Genomic DNA, 6,503 nt, shown 5'->3' on the forward strand with positions numbered 1-6,503 from the left:
TGAAGCCTCCAAAACCTTCACTGTGGTCTCCAGGGTCATTCAGAAAATTGACATTCACCTCTGAAGCAGCAGGATCACTGGCAGGAATGCTGATGAAATCCAGTCTCAGGCAGCTGAAAACAGCATGACCCAAAATGGCTTCTGCACCCTTCTGACTCCTGGCAGGAACCAGCAGGAATCAGTGTGTGTATGTCCTGACCCACCTCTGAAGCAGGCCAACCTGATAGTTGATTTAACTCATCACTAATTCCCTTTGTGTTTAGCATGATGCTGTTTTTCTGAATTTAGAAGGCAACAAATATAAATCAATGACAGGACATGCACAAAACAAATCAATTAAACAATACAATTCCACTAGACAGCTAATAGAGTAGTTAAACTTAAGGACTCATCATCCTAAGTGCTGATAAAAATGTGGAGAAAATAGTTTACTATATTCTTGATTGGGATATAAATAGTAAATTATTCTGGAGAGCAATTAAGCAGTATTTAAAAATAATGTTCAACATATTAAAGCCTACTATATGCAACAACCATTTTACTTCTAGCTTCTTGATTAAGGAAAATAAAGAAAAAATATATATAAATAACTTGTACACAGATTGTTATAGCAGCTCCGTTGGTAATATTCCCTAAAATGGTGTAACCTCAAATATATAGAAACAGAGGAATGGATAAAAATCCCACTGTATGGAGGCAAGAGAGAGAGAGAGAGAGAGAGAGAGAGAGAGAGGGCATAGAATACAAGACAATTGCCTTACCTGAAGCCAACCCCTGAGCACTACCAGGAGTTATCTTTGAGCACAGAGTCAGGAGTAAGCCCTGAGACCCTTCCAAAAAATGAAACAGAAGAAAAACGACAACAACAACAAAGTTCCAGTGTTGGGGCAAGGAGATAGCTCAAAGGAAGTATGTTTTTTTAAATTAATATCTTTATTTAAGCACCATGACTACAAACATGTTTGTAGTTGAGTTTCAGTTAAAAAAAAAAAGAATAATCCACTTCACCAGTGCAACATTCCCACCACCAATGCCCCCATCTTCCTCCTCCCCAACCCCTGCTTGTATTTTAGACAGGCATTCTTTTCTTCTCACTACCATTCTATTTCTCTTATTCACTATCATTGTCATGATAGTTGTCAATGTAGTTCTCTCACTATGCTCACCACTTTTTGTGGCAAGCTTCATACTGTGGGCTCATCCTTCCAGCCCTCATCTCTGGGTATTGTTACAATAATGTCTTTTATTTTTCTTAAATACTCTAGATGAGTGAGACTATTCTGTGTATATCTCTCTCCTTCTGACTTATTTCACAACATAATAGTTTCCATGTCCATCCATGTAGAGGAAAATTTCATGACTTCATTTTTTCCTGATGGCTGCATAGTATTCCATTATATATATGTACCACAGTGTTTTTACCCACTCATCTGTTGCCAGGTGTCTGGCTTAATTCCAGATTCTGGCTGTTGTAAATAGCACTGCAACAAATATAGATGCTTTGTGTGCTTTGCATACAGAACCCAGTGCCACATGCATGGTCTCCTCCACATCATTGGTAATAACTCTCAAGCACTGCTGGATGTGGTTCCCCCTCAAATATTCTATTTACATGATAAAAATTCACTCGATATTTAAAAGAAATAGCTATTTATACCCCAAATGATATGGAAGAACATCAAGATAATTATTTTGAGTAAAAGAAAACAAACCTCTATCATATACATATTGTCTGATTCTATTTATAGAAAACTTTTCAAAATATAATGAATCTATAGGGGAAGACAGTGAATCAGGGGCTGGTTTGATGTGAATATCAGGGAGGAAGAAAATGCAAAGGCGCCTGAAGTTGGTATATACAATCATTTGATCACATAAATGGCCTTAAGGGATATACATATATGATAAGCATGTATTAAAGATACACTTCAAACATGCTTCATATATTGTAGGCAGTTCTAAATCTGCCTTATATGATCTATAAAGGTCTGGAGAAATTGTTCAATAGGTTGGAGGGCATGTTATATTCAGAAGCCCAGATTTATTCATAGCACTACCAGAAGCTATTACCATGGATTGAAGTGGGAGAAGACACTGAGCACTGCTAGGGGTGGTCCCCAAAGAAACAATTGGAAAAAGTGCTGGTTAAATAGTGGGTAAAGCAATTGCCTTTTATATGGCTGATCTGGGTTTCATGCCTGGCTTTCCATATGGTTCTATGAACATCACCAGGAGTGGCAATTTCTGAAAGCAGAGCCAGGAGTAACAGGAGTAACCCCTGAGCAGCACTGGAAGTGCTCCCCAAGCAAAACAAAACAAAGATACAATAAAAAGATCTATTAACTAGAAATCAGTGCATTTTGTTCATTTTTCACTCATGTTACTCTGAGTCTGGCTAAAGCCCTGGGAACTGGGAGGGATGTAGCTGTCTCTGACTCTGTCACTGACTTCAAGGACTGTGATTTAAAAGAGTTATCTTCTTCTTGTCATCCACTATGTGGAGATTCTTGAATTCATGACTTTTGACTTTGAAAACTATTCTGTAGCTAGTCATTTTTCCGTTATCCTAAATTTCCAAAGGTTTCCAAACTTATTTGGTCTACTGCTTCCTTTTTAGGAAAAATAATTCATTTAGTGCCCCTAGAAATTTGTCTTCTGTAAATTAATTGTCAAAAAGTGCTCTCCAGGCCAGGGGGCACTCAAGAGGCTAGTGAGAGGCTTTGCATGTGTGCGTCCTATGTTTGATCTTTAATACCACGTGGTGGTATTAGATGATGGCACCTCAGTACCATGGTGGAGGTAGACTCCTGAGCATTGGTCAATCCCCCACCCCAAGTAAAAGGAGAGGAAGATGAAAGCAGCACTAAATACAACTGAGACTACAGCTTCTCCCCTTTTTACCAATGATTATTAGTTCCAATTGGGGGACAGTATCACCCAATTTGAGAAAGTACATTTTTATCATATGTTATACTCATAATATAAATGTTAACCTTGAACTTATGAGAATTTGTTTTTCTTTTCTTAAACCTCAACCCCTCTCTTGCTCTAATTTATAGTCCTTTTAATTTTTAGGGTCAAAGAAATATTTCAGGTGTTAGGACACTTGCCTTGCACACAGCCAACTCAGTTCTATCCTGGACACCATGTATGGTCCCTTGAGCCCTGCCTGAGAATAGAACCAGGAGAAAACCCTCAGCACAGCTGAGTGTGCCTACACTTGTTTTCTTCACTGAGGCTTCCTCAGTCTCTCACTTCCCCAACACTGTCTCCTTATGAAAAAGAGTTAATAGCAAAGGGCTAGAGAAAACGTTTGGTTCCCTAAAGAGCTGTTCTTCACCTAGGCCAGATCTTTCCCAGGGAGCCAAGAGGGAGCATGGAGTTAAACTGCCTGGAAGTGGGCCAGCTGTGGGGTTCCTCCAGCTCAGGCCTAGTTATCATTTGTGCTTAGGGGCCAGGCATCCAGTTACCATAGCAATTTCCAGAAACCATTTCAGGCTAGAGGGAACATTTCCCATGGTTCCTCCCAACTGCAGATCCTTAGCAATTTCCCTGCCTTGGTGAAGTGGGTGGGGAGCCACTTCCTCGAGGGACTCCTCCAGCTTGAGGATGGTACAAATGGGCAGGGGACTGTGTCTCCACGGTGGCAGCTACTCTTGCTCTCCCCTTTGAGGAAAGTCTCACTCGGGGGATCTGCCTGGTGCTACTGATGACTAAATCAGCAAGGAACTGTATTAGCCTAATGATTTCCATGGAGTCTGTGCAGTGGCCATCGGGAGATGGGCAGGTAGTTCAACTGATGAGGCCTTTGCCTGAAATTTCACTGTCATGGGAACATCCTCAGAGACTGGGGTTGGCCATGTCTCTTTCCAATTTACCTTTTAAATCTGTTCTTGTTCCTCGATGCTTCCTGTCATCTTACTTACCAACCCAGGGAGACTGCTGGCTTCTTTCCTAATTCTTGAGGTCCTGGTGAGGAAATCTCTTGCTTACCCAAGACTAGTTGTGGGGTAGAATGCAGCCTTTACCTATGTTGGATTTTCCCTAGCACCTCTACATACACACACAATCCCCTTTGAATAAAGGAAGGGTTTGAATGAAAGACAATGAGGATTGAGGAGAATGGCAAGAAGAACAATGACGGGAGAGATTCCATTCTGTAAGTTCATCCACAAGGCAGGAGTCTTTTCTTTCAGCCTTAGACTGTCTTCCTCAACCTCAACTCAGAGCCTGATGTGGGAACAGATGTTTGTAACACAGGGTTGAACACCTGTGTTTGAATCTGTTCTTACGAGCTGAGAAATCATAGGTGAGTTACATTGCCTCTCTAAGGTTTGTTTTCTTACATGAAGCTGGAGACATTTCCATTTGCAGGACTGTGGTGAGACACCAGAGATGCAATTTCTGTAAAAGTCCTTCGTCAGCACTCAGGCACTTTATAAATCTGGACCATTTGGGTCATTTTTATTCTCCTGGAGCATCCTTAATTGATGAGTTCATTCACAGAATGAATTGTAGAGCTCATTCTAATACTTCCTTTCAGACAGATTACATAATTTCCACAGTCATTTTCCTCATCTTCCTAAGAAGAGAGCCATAGTCTCAGAGTATGATTTTGAAGATTAAAGAAGGCCCCATCTGTAAATGTGCCAGGCAGAGTATCTTCCCAATTACTAGTAATTATAGTTAAGGATGATCTGCTATATATTCTCTCCTAGGTATCTTTTTGGAATCCTTGAGTCATGCTGCTATGACTCAGGACTTCCTCATTATATTCTCTAGGCAGAAGGGTGGATCCATAAATTCCACCCCCTGCCCTGAAGATACTGACTGTGCCTGGGACCAAGAGTTCTTTGCAAAGAGCAGAGAGAATGTAATATTCATCCATTCCCTTTATGCTCCACAAAGATGTGACATATTGGGCCTTGAATCTTGGACAGACACAGCTTGCTATGGAGTAATGGCCCCTCTGTTGCCTCTTCTCTTCCCTTTGAATTGTTTCTGTCTCTATCAACTCAGAATCAATATTCTCTTGCTGAAACTCCTAGGACTCTCACCCAGGCCTGCCTTCCTTCAAGTGACACAGCTGGCTGTTTCTGTCTCTGGGTCCTCCATCTTCTAAGTTCACCTGCCACTGTACTCGAGGCCTTTCAAGTACAGCCCAGGGTTCAGCAGTCTATTCAATAATTTATCGGAAAGACATTAAAAAGTAATGAATACTTAAAACACTGCCCCTCTCAGAAAATAATTTTGCAGTTTATCTGGGGCTTTCAAAGGCTTCCCTCCTAAGTCTTTTGTAAAGGCTTTCATATCAACATCAGTCTGCTGTGAGCCCTCCCCTCCCAGAACTAGGAGGAAATTCAGAGCATTGGAGATTTTATTGTGCTTTAATTATCCCATGTGCAAGTTGGTTCTTCCCACTGGGACTGCAAATTCTGCAAGGGCAGGAATGTTTGTCATCTTTCTTGGCATTTCTTACCTTGATCAGCAATCTGAGCATAAAATAGACATAAAAAATGGTGCTGAAGTGATAGTGTTAAATAGACTTGAAAAAATAAGACTAAAAATGGCATTGAAATAGGTTTGATTCTTAATACCACATTGGTCCCCTGAGCATTCTCAGGATTGGTCTCTGTAGAATAAAGAGTTAATCCCTGAGCACTGGCAGGTGTGACCACCCTACCCCCCAAACAAACAAAGAAATTTGAATGATGGTGATGCATATTCAAGGAAAATGTCTTTAAAATAAAGTGACATTCGGAAACTTGAATTATCCTAAGCTCCTGATTGCTTATATAAAAACAACTATTTGGTTTGTGTGTGGGAAGTGGAGGATGGGGGTAGATTATGTATCTGTAGTCTTCTTTTTTGAACAATCATGCTTTGGACAATTCTATTGAGAGAGGAGTAGCTATAAGAGGGCTTTTTTTTTTTTTTTTTTAAAGATAGCTGTGTATCCCCAAAGAGGCCATAGTGGGCCTGTAAATAGACTTGACTCAAGCTGTCTAATTATTTCTGATAAACCACTGGATATCTTAGTTCCAGGAAGTCCAAGTTTAAAATAGGTCCCATTATAGGAAGTGATGCATAATGGAATTGCATCTTCTTTATTGATTGGTTATTTTTAAAACAAACCTCTTGCTCAAAACAAAGGACAGTCATATAACAAAGGCCCACACCACTTGTTAAATGATAGAAATAATAGACAAAGGGAAAAATAAATGTTAAAATTAGCTTGGTTTTCTCCGTTTAAGATATTTTTTTTCTTTTTATGTTCTACAATGGGAATGTGACTATGTCTTCAACATAGAGTGCCTGGCAGAAGAAAAGATTGGTGAGCTCTAGCTCCCCCTTTACAAATTTTAAAGAATGGTAATGATATCACAGGTTGTTAGAACGATCACAAGGCTGTATCAGAATAGAACTATTCTCAAAGGTAACATCCATGGCTTCAGATTCATCTTTTGTTTCTTCTGGGGCAAATTAAATTAAAATGCCCTTTA

Source organism: Suncus etruscus, chromosome 7 (assembly GCF_024139225.1).
Source record: "Suncus etruscus isolate mSunEtr1 chromosome 7, mSunEtr1.pri.cur, whole genome shotgun sequence".
NCBI lineage: Eukaryota > Metazoa > Chordata > Mammalia > Eulipotyphla > Soricidae > Suncus > Suncus etruscus.